The sequence below is a fragment of the Myxine glutinosa genome, chromosome 2 (assembly GCF_964187855.1).
Source record: "Myxine glutinosa chromosome 2, kmMyxGlut1.1, whole genome shotgun sequence".
Taxonomy (NCBI): Eukaryota; Metazoa; Chordata; class Myxini; order Myxiniformes; family Myxinidae; genus Myxine; species Myxine glutinosa.
In genome coordinates this window covers 63,315,351-63,330,390 of record NC_136262.1, presented here as the reverse complement: position 1 = coordinate 63,330,390, position 15,040 = coordinate 63,315,351, and the positions used below count along the sequence as shown (strand labels likewise).

Genomic DNA, 15,040 nt, shown 5'->3' with positions numbered 1-15,040 from the left:
AATTCCACTTTGACATTATGGGGTATTATGTGTTTATCAGTGACAAAAACACTCAATTAATTCTGGCTGCAACGCAACAAAATGTGAAAAAGGGAAGGGGTGTGAATGTTTTCTGAAGGCACTGTATCTTTACTTACATTCACAACAACATTTGTCTTACTGTAAACGATGTAAAAATGGTTGAGATATAATGTAGATAATGTGATGACTTGAGTAACAGTCGAATACAATTTGACTCATGACATATGGTTGAGGCCTTCAAGTCTCATTATTTCAGCAGGACATGACCTCTCATACACTTATTGCCAAGTGACAACCCAAACCAATCTTAGAGTTCCCAGCATAAGCTTTTATTGCCACAGATTTCTAATGGATATATTATATTATTTACTAGCGTGACTCGGCGCTCCGCGCGCCTCACCACACGTCGTTTATCTTTGACCTAGACCCTTTACAGCTTAAATGTGAGGGATAGGTATCTTTGACCATTTTGGTGTATTTTGGGTCTTCATGGTGTTTTGTGTCTTCATGACCATTTGGGTCTTCAGGGTCTTTTGGATCCTCTGGGCTTTTAAGGGTATATTGGGTCTTTGGGGTGTTTTGGATCTTCGGCGTGTTCGGGGTATTTTGGGTCTTCAGGGTATTTTGGGTCTTCGGTGTCTTCAGGGGCTTTTGGGTCTTAAGGGTCTCTTGTTTCCTCTGGGTCATTAAGAGTCTTTGGGGATATTTTGGTTCTTCAGGGTATTTAAGGGTATTTGGGGTCTAAAGGGTCTTTCAGGGTCTTTGGGGGGTATTCAGGGTGTTTTGGTCTTCAGGGTGTTTTTGGGGCTTCAGGGTCTTTTGGGTCTTTGTGGTCTTTTGGGTCTTCGGGGTCTTTTGGGTCTTTGGGGTCTTTGGGGTGTTTTGGGTTTTTGGGGTATTTTGGGGTCTTCGGGGTGTTTTGGGTCTTCGGGATGTTTTGGGTCTTCCGGGTGTTTTGGGTTTTCGGGGTATTTGGGGTCTTCAGGGTCGTTTTGGTCTTCAGGGTCTTTGGTGTATTTTGTGTCTTCAGGGTCTTTGGTGTATTTTGGGTCTTCAGGGTCTTTGGGGTCTTCGGGGTCTTTTGGGTCTTCGGTGTCTTCAGGGGATTTTGGGTCATAAGGGTCTTTTGGTTCCTCTGGGACTTTGAGGGTCTTTGGGTCTTCAGGGTGTTTTGGGTCTTCGGGGTCTTTTTGGTCTTTTGAGTATTCGGGATCTTTTGGGTCTTCGGGGCCATTTGGGTTCTGGCTGCAACGGGTCTCAGGGTATTTTTGAGCCTCAGGGCCTTCAACGGTATTTTGGGACTTTGGGGTGTTTTGGGTCATCTGCGTCATTGGGGTCTTCAGGATGTTTTGGGTCTTCAGGGTCTTTTGGGTCTTTGGGGTCTTTTGGGTCTTCTGGGTCTTCTGGGTCTTTTGGGTCTTCGGGGCCATTTGGGTCTTCGGTGTCTTTTGGGGTATTTTAGATCTTCGGGGTCTTTTGGGTCTTCGGGGCCATTTGGGTCTTCAGGGTCTTTATGAAGCCTCTGGGCCTTCAAGGGTATTTTGGATCTTTGGGGTGTTTTGGGTCTTTGGGGTCTTCAGGGTCTTTTGGGTCTTTAAGGGTATTTTGGGTCTTCAGGGCTCTTGGTGGTCTTAAGGATCTTGGGAGAATTGAAGGGTTGTCAAAGGTCTGAGGGGTCTCAGCAGTCTAAATGTAATTAAGAGGGTTAATTAAGAGGGTGTTAATTTTTTTTGAAGAAGAAGAAGACGTTTTAGTCGCATATAAACAAACATACATAACGACTTATGTATGTTTGCTCTATTACATTCCCAGGTTTCTTTCCCATACATAACGACTTATTAACGTTTGCTCTATTATAATAAGAAGATTGCCATAAGGTGCATATTTGGACCCAATTATGACATGTTAGCATTCACAGATAAAGGTATGTTGTTATGAAGTTAATATCTGCCTACTTTTCTTGTGTCTTTCCTATGGATCTGTGAACATGCAGGAGTGTGTGTCATCGAAGGGATTTTCCCGAAATGTGCCTTCAGCCAAGACCTGAATGATAATTTGGATTGGGAAGTAAAGGATCTTCAACAGCTGGAAGCAATTCCCGGCTTGGGTCGACCATCTGGTGAGCAGCTCCTAAATCTAAATTATTTCGATGTGACAGGTTCCAAGTTGTGTTTTTCTCTTTTCACCAGTTTCCTCGGTGACATGTGTCCTAAAGCATATAACTAACCTGGCCACCTGGTATATTGTTCCAATTCCTTTTGCCAAGTTTTAATGTTTCATTAGCCAAGTTTCTACCAGTGAATGTGTTACGAAATCACGTGCCATCTGTTAAGAGTTCATCTGTATTTTTCTTCCTCGTGCCATTTAACATACAGGACAGAAACACCTGCTGATCATTACGTTTCTTGTTTTGAAGATCCAGTAGCACGTCTAGACCCTTTAATACTTCAATGCGAAGTCATCAGGAAATGATGGAGTTTCAGAAAAAAGAGGATTTGCAATCATCTGCAACAGCTTCACCTGTCTTTTCAAGTTGAAAAGTCATTCCATCCATGCAAAGCCATCCTTTCAGGTTGAAAAGTTCATGCCAGATGTATCAGATTGGTGAATGCCTGGGATAATATGGCCAATCAGCAGTTTGTATTTTTCAAAGCTTCAACGGCCCATTTCCATTTCCAATTCCAACCATGGGCCATTTAAGCTTTTGATGAATTTTCCAGTCAATCGTACATCTACCTGCTCGGAGGATACCAGATATAATCACGCCGGTGCTAATAAAATCCGATTAGATTTCTATTCTAGCGCCATGAAATCCCAAATTTTTATTCTATCAAGGTTTTTTATTTTCTCGCTCTGGAAAGGAATGAAATTCCCAGGTTTCTATTTTTTCTTTCTTTCTTTCTTTTCCTTTCTTTCTTTCTTCCCTTTTACTTTTTCCCTTTTTTCTTTCTTTTTTCTCTTTTTCCTTTCCTTTCTTTCTTTCACACTTTCTCTCATTCTTTCTTTCTCTCTTTCTCACTCTCACTCTCCCTCTCTCTCTCGACCCTTGCTGGCTGTCGGTGTGTTTGAGCATGGCAAGATGGCGGCTGTGCATTTGTGGTGAGGTACGAGCTGCTTTGACCTTCCATCTTTCTACCCCTTTTTCTCTCCGTTTTCACCCTTTCTTTCCCATTTTTGTTCATCTTCACATTGTCTATTCTCCGTCTGCCCCCACCACTCCATTTTCATCAAACTCGATACCACAACCCTCACCCTCCCTCATCCTTATACCCCATCCTCTCGTTCTCCTCATCCCCTTCCTCTCCTCCCCCCAATTGCTCTCCTCGCTTGTGTTGCTATCTCTATTTCATTTTTTGTCCCCCACCCTCTCGTCTCCTCATCCCCCCCAATTGCTCTCCTCGCTTGTGTTGCTATCTCTATTTCATTTTTTGTCCCCCACCCTCTCGTCTCCTCATCCCCCCCAATTGCTCTCCTCGCTTGTGTTGCTATCTCTATTTCATTTTTTGTCCCCCGCCCTCTCGTCTCCTCATCCCCCCCAATTGCTCTCCTCGCTTGTGTTGCTATCTCTATTTCATTTTTTGTCCCCCACCCTCTCGTCTCCTCATCCCCCCCAATTGCTCTCCTCGCTTGTGTTGCTATCTCTATTTCATTTTTTGTCCCCCGCCCTCTCGTCTCCTCATCCCCCCCAATTGCTCTCCTCGCTTGTGTTGCTATCTCTATTTCATTTTTTGTCCCCCACCCTCTCGTCTCCTCATCCCCCCCAATTGCTCTCCTCGCTTGTGTTGCTATCTCTATTTCATTTTTTGTCCCCCACCCTCTCGTCTCCTCATCCCCCCCAATTGCTCTCCTCGCTTGTGTTGCTATCTCTATTTCATTTTTTGTCCCCCACCCTCTCGTCTCCTCATCCCCCCCAATTGCTCTCCTCGCTTGTGTTGCTATCTCTATTTCATTTTTTGTCCCCCACCCTCTCGTCCACCTCATACCCCCCAATTGCTCTCTTCGCTTGTGTTGCTATCTCTTTCATTTTTTCTCCACTTTTCTTTTTTCTTCCTCTGAGATAGAGATAGAGCCCAAGCCTTTCGGTGAGGTCGAGGGGTGAGTGTTATTCCATCGGCACTCTGAAGTCTGATGGGTTGTCGTGGTTTCTCGCTCTTCTTCTCATTGAGAGGTGTGTTTCCTCGCGATCGTTTTGCTAGTGCTGGTGTACGCAGAGTAGCGCCTTTTTTCCTTTTTCCCTGCTTGTACAGAAAGCTGTGTCCCCTCCACCCTCCCTGAATCCTACTCGGTTTAGGCCGAGGATTTTTCGATCTTAGTAATGTCGGCACGTTCCCGCTACGGGGCCTTTGCTTTGAGGCCTTGAAGCGGAAACATGGCGTGGTTTGCGTTCCCCCTAACAAGGACAGCCTGGAAGACATCGTCATCGCGGTGGATAAAATAATCGGGCTCGAGAAAATCCGTGCAGCTTCACGGATGAACAAACGCCTGGTAATATTCGTAGCTGAAGAGAAGCTTGGTCATGAAATATTGTGGCGACTGGATTGTCTCCCTAGAATGGACACCCCAGCCGTGAAAGTCTTGATATCAAATTGTCCCCCATTCCTGAAGAATTATTTAATTTTAAAGGAGTTATCTCGGTATGGTACAGTGGTGTTACAGATCACAATGTTATCTCTGGGGTGTCGCAACAAGCAGGCAATACATATGTCCTTCCGGTGGCAGAGGTACATTGTGATTGTGTTTCCTCCATCCAATGTGTACTCTAGGCTTTCGGGGGGAGTTCGTGTTAATCGCAAATGTACGAAGTCAGCCATGATTTTATTGTTGTACATATCAAGGCCTTTCAACAAAGTTTGTAGTACATGGTGTTATGTAGAATTATTATATGTAAGTGCAAAATTTGCTACACTAGTGGAACCAATGTTTTTTTGCATCTATATACCCTTGGCAACAAGACCTGAGTTGGTTCCATTTTTTTCAATGGCGTCTTCGGCGGCCATTTTGAATTTCAAAATGGCCGCCGTTTTTTGCAATTTTGTATGTATTCTAATTTCTACAGTCTTAAACTACACATATATAACTATAATTACAATAATGAAAGAAATATGAACATTTGCTTTATTCTTTTTTTATCTTACAGGTATTCATAGACAAGTTGGATTTCCGCTTCACCGCCGGCATAATGTCATCGTTTGAAGAGCCGCCTTCTAGGCGTTTACGTGCCTCCAGGACTGTTGAAAAATCTGCCAATCAGATGCTCAGCTGATAACATAGATGCCAAGGTAGACACAGCTGATGGACGGAACACATTCCATGGGACTGCTCTTGCTGTCTATCAACGAGTTCCCCCAGATGTATCAGAATACGAGACTGTAGCTGAACCACTGAAGCTGCATGACAACACCTCAACAAAACTTGAGAACATCCTGCCAACTGTGACTGAAATGTCTGACTGTACAATTACTGGTAACCCCAAGCCAAGTAGAAGTCCACGCTATGAAAACTTTCAACTTGGTCAGTATCAAGATAAAGTTGTTAATGCAACACAGCAAGACTTTGCATGGCTACTTTCACGGTATTCACAGAGGCACCATGAAGAGACATCAGACGGTATACCAGTTTGGTCAGCATACAATTCTCGTGTGTGCACTCCAGAAGAGAACAAGACACCCAACCTTGATCAAGATCACACAATGCCTATCATTAAGGCACCAGCTCATGAGTGGACAACACTGGTGACAGTTCTTGAGAAGCTTTCGCACCTCAATAGTGTTGTGTGTCCAGAAAACACTGGAACGATCTTAGTTACATTTGACATGGATCTTTACAAGAGGGCCCTAAAGTTAGAATATCTTCATGACCAATATGCTGGGAAATGGATGGTATGCCCTGGTGGTTTCCAAGCTGTCTTGTGTGCACTAAGGTGCCTTGGGAGGACTGTTGAGCACAGCGGGCTTGATGAAGCTTGGAGCAAGGATCTGTACAGCACTGTGACAGTAAATCAGATACTCAATGGGAATCGCCACAATCGTGCTGTTCAAGCTCATGAGCTCACATTAGAGGTATTCTTTGATCTCTGGCTTTCAGAATTTCTGGAAGAGAATCCTGCAGTTGTAGAAGCTCTATCTGCCTGTATGGATAACTTGATAGAAGCAAACAAGAAAGAGGTAGGCATTCAGGAAGCCCATCAACAACTTCTAATGGGGATTGAACATCTAAACTTGGAAAAGCAGCTGAGTGATTTTGACAGGAGCCACAGTAAATTCCCAATGTATCAATGGGCACGAATGAACATGAGGCAAGTGTTCTGGTGGATTTTCTGTACAAGGAATGACAAAAATGCCAGAAAAAATGGTTAATCAAAGTGTTTTATGTGAAAAGATACATACAAAATTGCAAAAAATGACGGCCATTTTGACTTTCAAAATGGCCGCCAAAGACGCCATTGAAAAAAATGGAACCAACTCGGGTCTTGTTGCCTAAGGTATAACAACAACAACAACAACAACATGCATTTTAAGGCCATTTTCCCTGCGAGAGCGGGGGTTAGCCTTGCGGTCCCCATGACAATCTTCTCCATTTTGCCCTATTTTCTGCATCTCCCCTTGTTAACCCCCTTGCCCGCATTTCTTCTTCCACCATCTTTAGCCAAGTCTTTCTCGGTCTTCCCCGTCCTCTACTTCCTTCTACATTAACTTCCATCACTCTTCTCAACCAGTCACTTTCATCCTTCCTCAACACATGACCAAACCATCTCAACCTGTTCCTCTTCACAGCATCAATCACAGGCAATATTCCCATCATCTTTCGCAATTCATCATTTGTCTTTTGTCTTTTGCCTAAGGTATAAGGATTCCAAAAAACATTGGTTCCACTAGCGTAGCAAATTTTGCACTACAATGACACAACACCATGTACTATTGGGTGACAGGCCCAAATCTGTATACGTTTTGCTTCAGACTCCCCACGAAGATTTTCGCTTACCCCCCACTAAGTATACATGAGAAAATCTTATTTTCTCAATAACTCGGCCAATACACATCCAAACTTAACAAACAAGGTATCTATACCCATGTTTTCAGGGTCAAGGATTATGATAAGGTTGGTTTTGTTATGACTGGAGTCATTATGATGTCATAAATATGCAAATTATATCCAAAATCGGCCTTAAAATGGGTCATTTACTCGAAGAATAAATATATGATTAACATAGCCTCTTAAAAGCAGTAATTGAACATGCATACATTGATTGGAATGTTTAAAACTAATCTATGGTGACTGCTAGCATCATAATTTGGGTTATGAATGAGTATACATACCATCTTTTGATAGTCAAATTAATTGAAAACAAAACTGAAAAATCTTGTTTTCCCTTATGACTCGATCCACTTGCACCACAGCTCAATGTACAATGAATCCACACCTATGTTTTCATGGACAAGGATCATGATTAGTCTATTTGAATTTTGATTGGGTAAGAAACTGTATCAATAATACGTTAATTATGCTAATTAGAAGCCATCATTATTGAAGAACCTCATTTTATTGTTAAAATGTTAAGGTAACAAAACAACATTGATATTAAACATGTAAATGAAAAGTTATTTACATCATAATTATAGCAAAGACACATAAAGTACAGGCTCTTGATCGGCTGTGCACTCACTGTACCCATTACAGCCTCGATGTCAGTATCATAACAGAGTCCAATGTATCATATCAATTGTAAGGATTTTTACAGTTTTCCGTATTCTGGCACTTGCAGAACACAGAACATTTTACCAGGGCTGCTCGACGAGGGCACGTTACACGAGCGCATTTGCCACATTGACACACCACGCACCAACGTGCCTCCAGGATTTTCCATGATGTTGATGGCAAAAGATGCCCATTCTCAAGTGTAAATCCGTAATCTACTGGTTCATGGTCTCCTGTTCCAACGTTAAGTTGCCTATCTTGGGCATGCATAGTGGTGTATGCATTGTAGAATGCACGATTGATGTGAGGTTCAAGGCCTTGACTTGTCGGTAGCAGATTTTGATGTGAGGTTGATTTAGAGAAGTGAAATTGATCTGCTCACGTTCTGGAAATTGCTGGACTTGCTCCCAGCATCTACAACATTCACCAAATATTGTTCTGCATGCTGAACCATTGCAGAAGTTAGTGGAGCCGTTGTGCCAAATCCTTGCAAGTGGATCTCAGGGTCAGCCTTCAGGGCCGCTTTCTTGGTACCAATCTTGCTGGTGATATCACACCCTGTGAAGCTGTGTAGTGCTACTAAATCAATGCTACTACCAAAGTGTCTCAAAATAAATATCTTCACGTCTATATTTCGAAATTGATGCTCGTCATCAACAAGTCTATTCAATCGGTCTCTGATTGCACTGAGATCATAACCATTGCCACTTTTCAGTCCCTCTTCTAACTCAGACACGATATCGCCCCATGCACACTGCTTAGAGTTCAGCTCCGGTGGTTCGCCAGTTGAACGTGAAGCATGCTCGAACTTTTGGAGGTATAATGTCATGCAAGGTTTGTGATAATACAAGTCAGCTCCAAAAACTGCATGCTCATCCTGGAGGTCACAAATTAGACTGAAAATGTCATCCTGGAAGAAGTTTGCTGCTTCTAAAAGTGAAGGAGCACGATTCGACTCGGATATACGATATTTTGTGAAGTTCTGTTTGTATGACTTCTTGTCACAAATGATGCAAAATGAAACATTTCAAGATGATTCAGTTCCTTGTAGTTAACACTTCGCGCATCTGCAGGATTTGGAGGTGAACGTACAGCACAGTGAGAACGAGTCGCAACCCCATGTGGACTGCCAATTTCTTCTGAGGATAGCGGTGTTTTCTGCGATTTCCCTCCTTTCTGGATGCGTCTGAGCAGATTTGCATTTGTGTACTTCTTGTAGCACTCGTTTGAAACATGATAGAAGAAGTCACTCTCGGCTGGCATCAGTTTTATGCGTTTTGTTGGAGTCATTTCGTGTGTCACTAGCTTCCCGTATTCGTTTACACCCATTGGGTGTGCTGATCAGTTTTTCCTGCGTTGGCTGTTGTCAAATCACACACTTTGTCTGGTCAAAATCACCAGATCCAGACCCTGAAAGCCGTACAGATTCCATTGCTGATTGTTCCATTGCTGATTGTGATTCCATTGATCGAATGTCAGGTATCTCGACAGACTATGATTGATTGTAGCACACGTTTATTGACTCTGCCGATACAGACCAGATTAACTGCAGTGCCATCCGAGCTGGGGCGTAGGGATACCATGCGGTCACGGTGTAGGGATACAACGGTGAATATTTGCAGCTTCATACATGACATCCTCCCCTTTAAGTCCAAAATACGTGCTAGATTTCCAGAATTGGCATTTCAAAGCAACGTTTCCAAAACATGTGAAAATATGTGTGCAAACGATGATGAAAATAATGAAAATACGTGAAAATAGAACATGTGTCAACGTGAAAATAGAACGTGTGTCAACGTGAAAATAGAACATGTGTCAACGTGAAAATAGAACATGTGTCAACGTGAAAATAGAACATGTGTCAACGTGAAAAAAAACATCTTCAAAGATTCAACCAGTCGGGTGCTTTTCTCTCGCGCATTGAGCGTCGCGGTGTACCAGTGGATACAGAGTCCGAGGTGATTCCTTTGGTCTCCACGAAGGGTGTAGCATTCGCAGAGGTTTTCGGAGCATCCGAGCCGGCTGGAGCGGCCACGACGATCTCCGGCAGTGGCGGGTCGAACTGTTGTTCTGACTGTGATGATGCTGCAGGCTCTATCGACTGACAGTGATGGTAGGTTATGTGGTCCTGATGTCGACAAACTTCGCGGCCGTCCTGCAGGCGAATCACGCAGGACAGTGGACCTGGCTTCTTGATGATGTCCCCCGGTAGCCACGTCGCACCTGCACCAAAATTTCGGGCAAACACTGGATCTCCAATGTTGATACAGCGACTGTTGGACGTCTTTTCGTGCACCAACTTTTGATTAAGCTGGCTCTGATAAACGTTTGATGATATGTCTGGTTTGAGATTTTCAAGTGTCGATCTCAAGTGTCGTTTCATCAATAACTCAGACGGAGCTGCACCGGTTGTTGATTGTGGCGTGATGCGGTATTTGAACAGGAAACGAGAAAGCTTTGTTTTCCAGGGTTCCCTCCTGAAGTTTCTGCAATCTGGATTTGATGATTCCCACGGATCGTTCGGCCAAGCCATTTGAAGCTTGGTGATGTGGGCTGACAAACTTATGTTTGATGCCATTCCGACGTGTGAACTCAGCAAACTCGGAAATGGAAAAACACGTACCGTTATCACTCAGGATCATCCTGGGCAGACCATGAGTGGCGAAAGGGGGGTCTGAGTCTGAGTCTTTCGGATGAGTCTTTCGGAAGGGTCTGAGTCTTTCGATGACAATGGCTGACGTAGTACCACGAGTCACATAGGCATCAATCCATTTTGTGTGCGCGTCTGTAATTATTAGAATCATGCTGCCGTTAATAGGCCCGGCATAATCGAGATGTAGGCGATGCCACGGTTCGCTGGGCCATTCCCAGGGATGCAGTGGCGCTTTCGCAGGTGTATTCCGGGTGCTCTGGCAGGGGTAACAATGTCGAACATGATGTTCGATATCAGCATCAAGATTCGGCCACCACACATAGTTTCCTGCGAGTGACTTCATCTTCACAATCCCGGGGTGACAGTCATGGATTTCATCCATGACCCTGGAACGCAGATTTTCCGGGATCACGACACGACATCCCCAGAGTAGGCAACCATTTTCCACGCTGAGTTCGTTTTTACGTGCTTTAAAAGCCGCAAAAGCTGGGTCACCCTCAGGTAGCAAATGCCATCCAAGCTGTACAGCCTGGACAGTTCTGGACAGAATGGGGTCTTGTCGAGTATGAGTGCGGATCTGGGCGGAATCGACAGCACAATCTTCCAGATGATCCATCAGTGCGATAATGGATCCTGGTCTAGGCGAATCACCAACGGATTCTGGAAGGGGTAACCGACTCATGGCATCTGCATTTGTGATAGACGAACCGGGCTTATAACATATGGTGTCGTCATAAGCAGCGAGAAACAGGTACCAGCGGATGATCCTGGGCGGTAGTGTGTCAGATGTCGCCTTAGTTGGACCAAACAGACTGATCAGCGGCTTGTGATCAGTGCGAATCGTGAAATGATGTCCAAGAAGGTATTGGCGAAATTTGCTGACGCCAAAAACGATTTCCAATCCTTCCTTGTAAAGTTGGGAATAGTTCTTCTCTGTCGGGGACAACGTTTTGGATGCAAATGCAACAGGTCTTTCCGAACCATCAGGCATCACGTGTGATAATACACTCCCCACTCCATACCGACAGGCATCGCATGTCAGCACAAGATCCTTCTCTGTATCAAAATGAACGAGAACATTGGACGATTTGAGCAGATCCTTAGAGGTCTGGAATGCTGATTGTTCAGTGGGACCCCAGCTCCAGCAGACTCCTCTCCTCAAAAGCCGATAAAGGGGGCCCAAAACGTCGGTCACATTCGGGACGTAACGACCATAGAACTGAAGCAAACCGAGGTATGACTTCAATTCGGTCACGTCTCGTGGAGCAGGAGCATTGTTGATAGCTCGGACTTTCTCATCTGTCGGGTGTAGACCCTCGGCATCAATTGTATGACCCAGGTACGTGACTGATGGCACCATAAACTTGCACTTGTCTCGACGCAAACGTAGGCCGGAGTCCGAAATCTTCTTCAGAACTCTATCCAGGTTTTTTAGATGTTCCGCGTCCGTACGACCAGTAACCAGAATATCATCCTGGTAACAAACAACGTTGCGTTCGGCGGCAAACAAACTGTCCATGACACGCTGATAAATTCCAGGTGCAGATTTCACTCCAAAACTCAGTCTGTGGTGCCTGTACAACCCACGATGTGTGTTGATGGTAAGATACTGTTTTGAATTCTCGTCCAAGCAGAGCTGTAGATAGGTGGATTTGAGGTCAAGTTTTGTAAAAAGTCTTGCCTCCCGTGAGACGAGCATAGAGGTCTTCGATCCTCGGGATTGGATATTTATCCAATGAAGAACACTTGTTCACGGTCATTTTATAATCTCCACATATGCGGATGGACTGGTCCGATTTTATGACAGGAACGATGGGCGCTGCCCATTCGGCATACCGGATTTGCTCGATGATACCCAGATTTTCAAGATGATCCAGTTCCTTGTCAATCCGCTCCCGCAGGGCGAAAGGGACTGGGCGAGCTCTGCAAAATATAGGATTGGCATCCCGGTCAACACTGAGTTTAGCCGTATGTCCTTTCAAGGTTCAAAGCTCATCCTTGAAGACATCCGCTTACGTAGCCAGCACATTTTTGAGTGTGTATGCTGCGGTAGGAGAAACGTTGGCTGCCCGAAGTTGATGAATGCTTTTCCACCAGTCTAATTATGCTCAACCAGTTCCTGCCGAGTAAGGAAGGGCCCTTTCCAGGAATGACGATCAGGGGTAGGTGAAACTCATGGTTATCGTAGCCCACCGTGACGTCACATGTACCGCAGGGAACAATCTTCTCACCTGTGTAGGTGGAGAGTCCATAGGTAGTAGGTTTCAGATGGGGTCGGTCAGCATCACTCCACAGGTTTGTGAAAACAGCATGGCTGATGAGCGAGATGGCCGCACCAGTGTCGACCTCCATTTGCAATGGTCGATTGTTGATGACAACAGTGGCAAGAAGAGGGTCCCGCTTATGGTGAGAATCAATATGAAGCAGGTCATATGATTCTGAGTTGTCGGAAACAGAGCTCACCTGGTCAAACTCAGGTTCCTCCAAACCGATAAACTGATGAATCTTCTTGTCAGCAGCTTTACCTTTTCCCGATTTGCGAGTGATGCAAGCTGGAGCAATATGGCCAGTTTTCGAACAGAAATGGCAGGTTGCATCTTTGAACCGACACGTCTCCGGAGGGTGCTTTCCGTTGCACTGAAAACATTTGTTGTGGGTTTGAGACTGCACTGGCTTCTGACGAGGAGCCTTGTTCCAACGTTTTGGCTGAACATGATCCAACCGATTCACAGCAGGGCTGGTACCAGACGAGCGAGTGGCACCGATGCGCGATGCTTGTAGCTTTGCGTTCAGCACTTTCCATGGAAATGGTGGTGTCTCTGGCATTTTGGAACGTCAGTCTTCTCTCAGCAAGCAGGCGTCTACGAGTGCGGTCATCGGACATGCCAACCACCAGCAAATCACGGAGCATGTCATCAATCGTGTCCCCAAACTCACACAGATGTGACAGTTTTTTGAGGTGTGCAATGAAGTCTGCGATCGACTGACCTTGCTGCTGTCTGCACATGTAAAATTTAAACCGACACAGGATGACTGAAGGAGATGGATTAAAATATTCCTTCAAAGTGGCCTTGAGCTCTGCATACGTGAGCTCCTGGAATGTCCGAGGCCGAATCAGGTTTTTAACGAGTGTGAACGTCTCATCCCCGCAAACGGACAGGAAGACGGCCTTCATCCGGGCTTCGGTCGCGATGCCGTTCGCCTCGAAATAAAAAGACAACCGCTCAGAATACGTGTTAAAATCTCCCTCATGAGGGTCGAATTCATCGATGTGGCCAAAAGAAGTCATGGTCTAGATGTTTATCCTCGTCGCCATGTAAGGTATCTCGACAGACTACGATTGATTGTAGCACACGTTTATCGACTCTGCCGATACAGGCCCGATTAACTGCAGCGCCATCCGAGCTGGGGCGTAGGGATACCATGCGGTCACGGTGTAGGGATACAACGGTGAATATTTGCAGCTTCATACATGACAGTCTGAGCAGATTTGCATTGGTGTACTTCTTGTAGCACTCGTTTGAAACATGATAGAAGAAGTCACTCTCGGCTGGCATCAGTTTTATGCGTTTTGTTGGAGTCATTTCGTGTGTCACTAGCTTCCCGTATTCGTTTACACCCATTAGGTGTGCTGATCAGTTTTTCCTGCGTTGGCTGTTGACAAATCACACACTTTGTCTGGTCAAAATCACCAGCTCCAGACCCTGAAAGCCGTACAGATTACATTGCTGATTGTTGATTAGGACTCGTCTTCAGAATTTATCTGAAAAGATAAGAAAAAAAGCGGATTACAACGGGTTGATTCGTTAAAGGAAGTTCTTTAAATGTACCAATTACAAAAAAAACAAAAAAACACCAATTTTGTGATGGACACCCTAACTAATAACTGACATAGTTTCTTACCCAATCAAAATTTAAATAGACTAATCATGATCCTTGTCCATGAAAACATAGGTGTGGATTCATTGTGCATTGAGCTGTGGTGCAAGTGGATCGAGTCATAAGGGAAAACAAGATTTTTCAGTTTTGTTTTCAATTAATTTGAATATCAAAAGATGGTATGTATACTCATTCATAACCCAAATTATGATGCTAGCAGTCACCCTAGATAAGTTTTAAACATTCCAATCGATGTATGCATGTTCAATGACTACTTTTAATGTTGCCAGACATTCAGTTGATCACCACGCCGTTGCGGACGACAATCAGCTGTACAAAGGAAGCACGATTCAACAAATCGTGCCCACTGTTGAAGTGTTAGAAGGCTGTATTGCCGACGTGAAGGCGTGGATGACCCAAAACAAACTTCAGCTGAACGATGCTAAAACAGAGTCTATGATTGTAAGATCTCACAGATGTCCTCTACAATGTTCACTTCCTACCACTATTCATGTTGGTGAAACCGATGTAAACTTTGTTTCGTCGGCCAAGAACCTTGGTGTGGTTTTCGACTGTAATATGACATTTTCCAAGCAAGTACTACAAACTTGCAAATCAGCATACTTTCAGCTGTGCAAGATCGCATCCATTCGCCACTTTCTTACTCCTCAAGCTGCTCTAACTCTGGTCTGTGCCCTTGTCCTCTCAAGACTAGACTATTGTAATTCTTTGTATGCTGGCTGCCCTCAGTTTCTCTTGGAGAAGTTACAAAAGGTTCAAAACTCTGCCGCT

The 15,040-nt window shown here is 44.5% G+C and overlaps 1 protein-coding gene across 1 annotated transcript in view; it reads left to right on the top strand.

Moving 5' to 3' along the window:
• The first annotated feature begins 2,064 nt into the window (after positions 1 to 2,064).
• PTPRK (protein tyrosine phosphatase receptor type K) overlaps positions 2,065 to 15,040 on the top strand; it is a 455,725-nt gene continuing 442,749 nt past the window's right edge. Inside the window, exon 1 of the mRNA XM_078772597.1 lies at positions 2,065 to 2,140. The gene's annotated coding sequence lies outside the window, so the exon portion shown is untranslated. The remainder of the gene's footprint in view (positions 2,141 to 15,040) is intronic.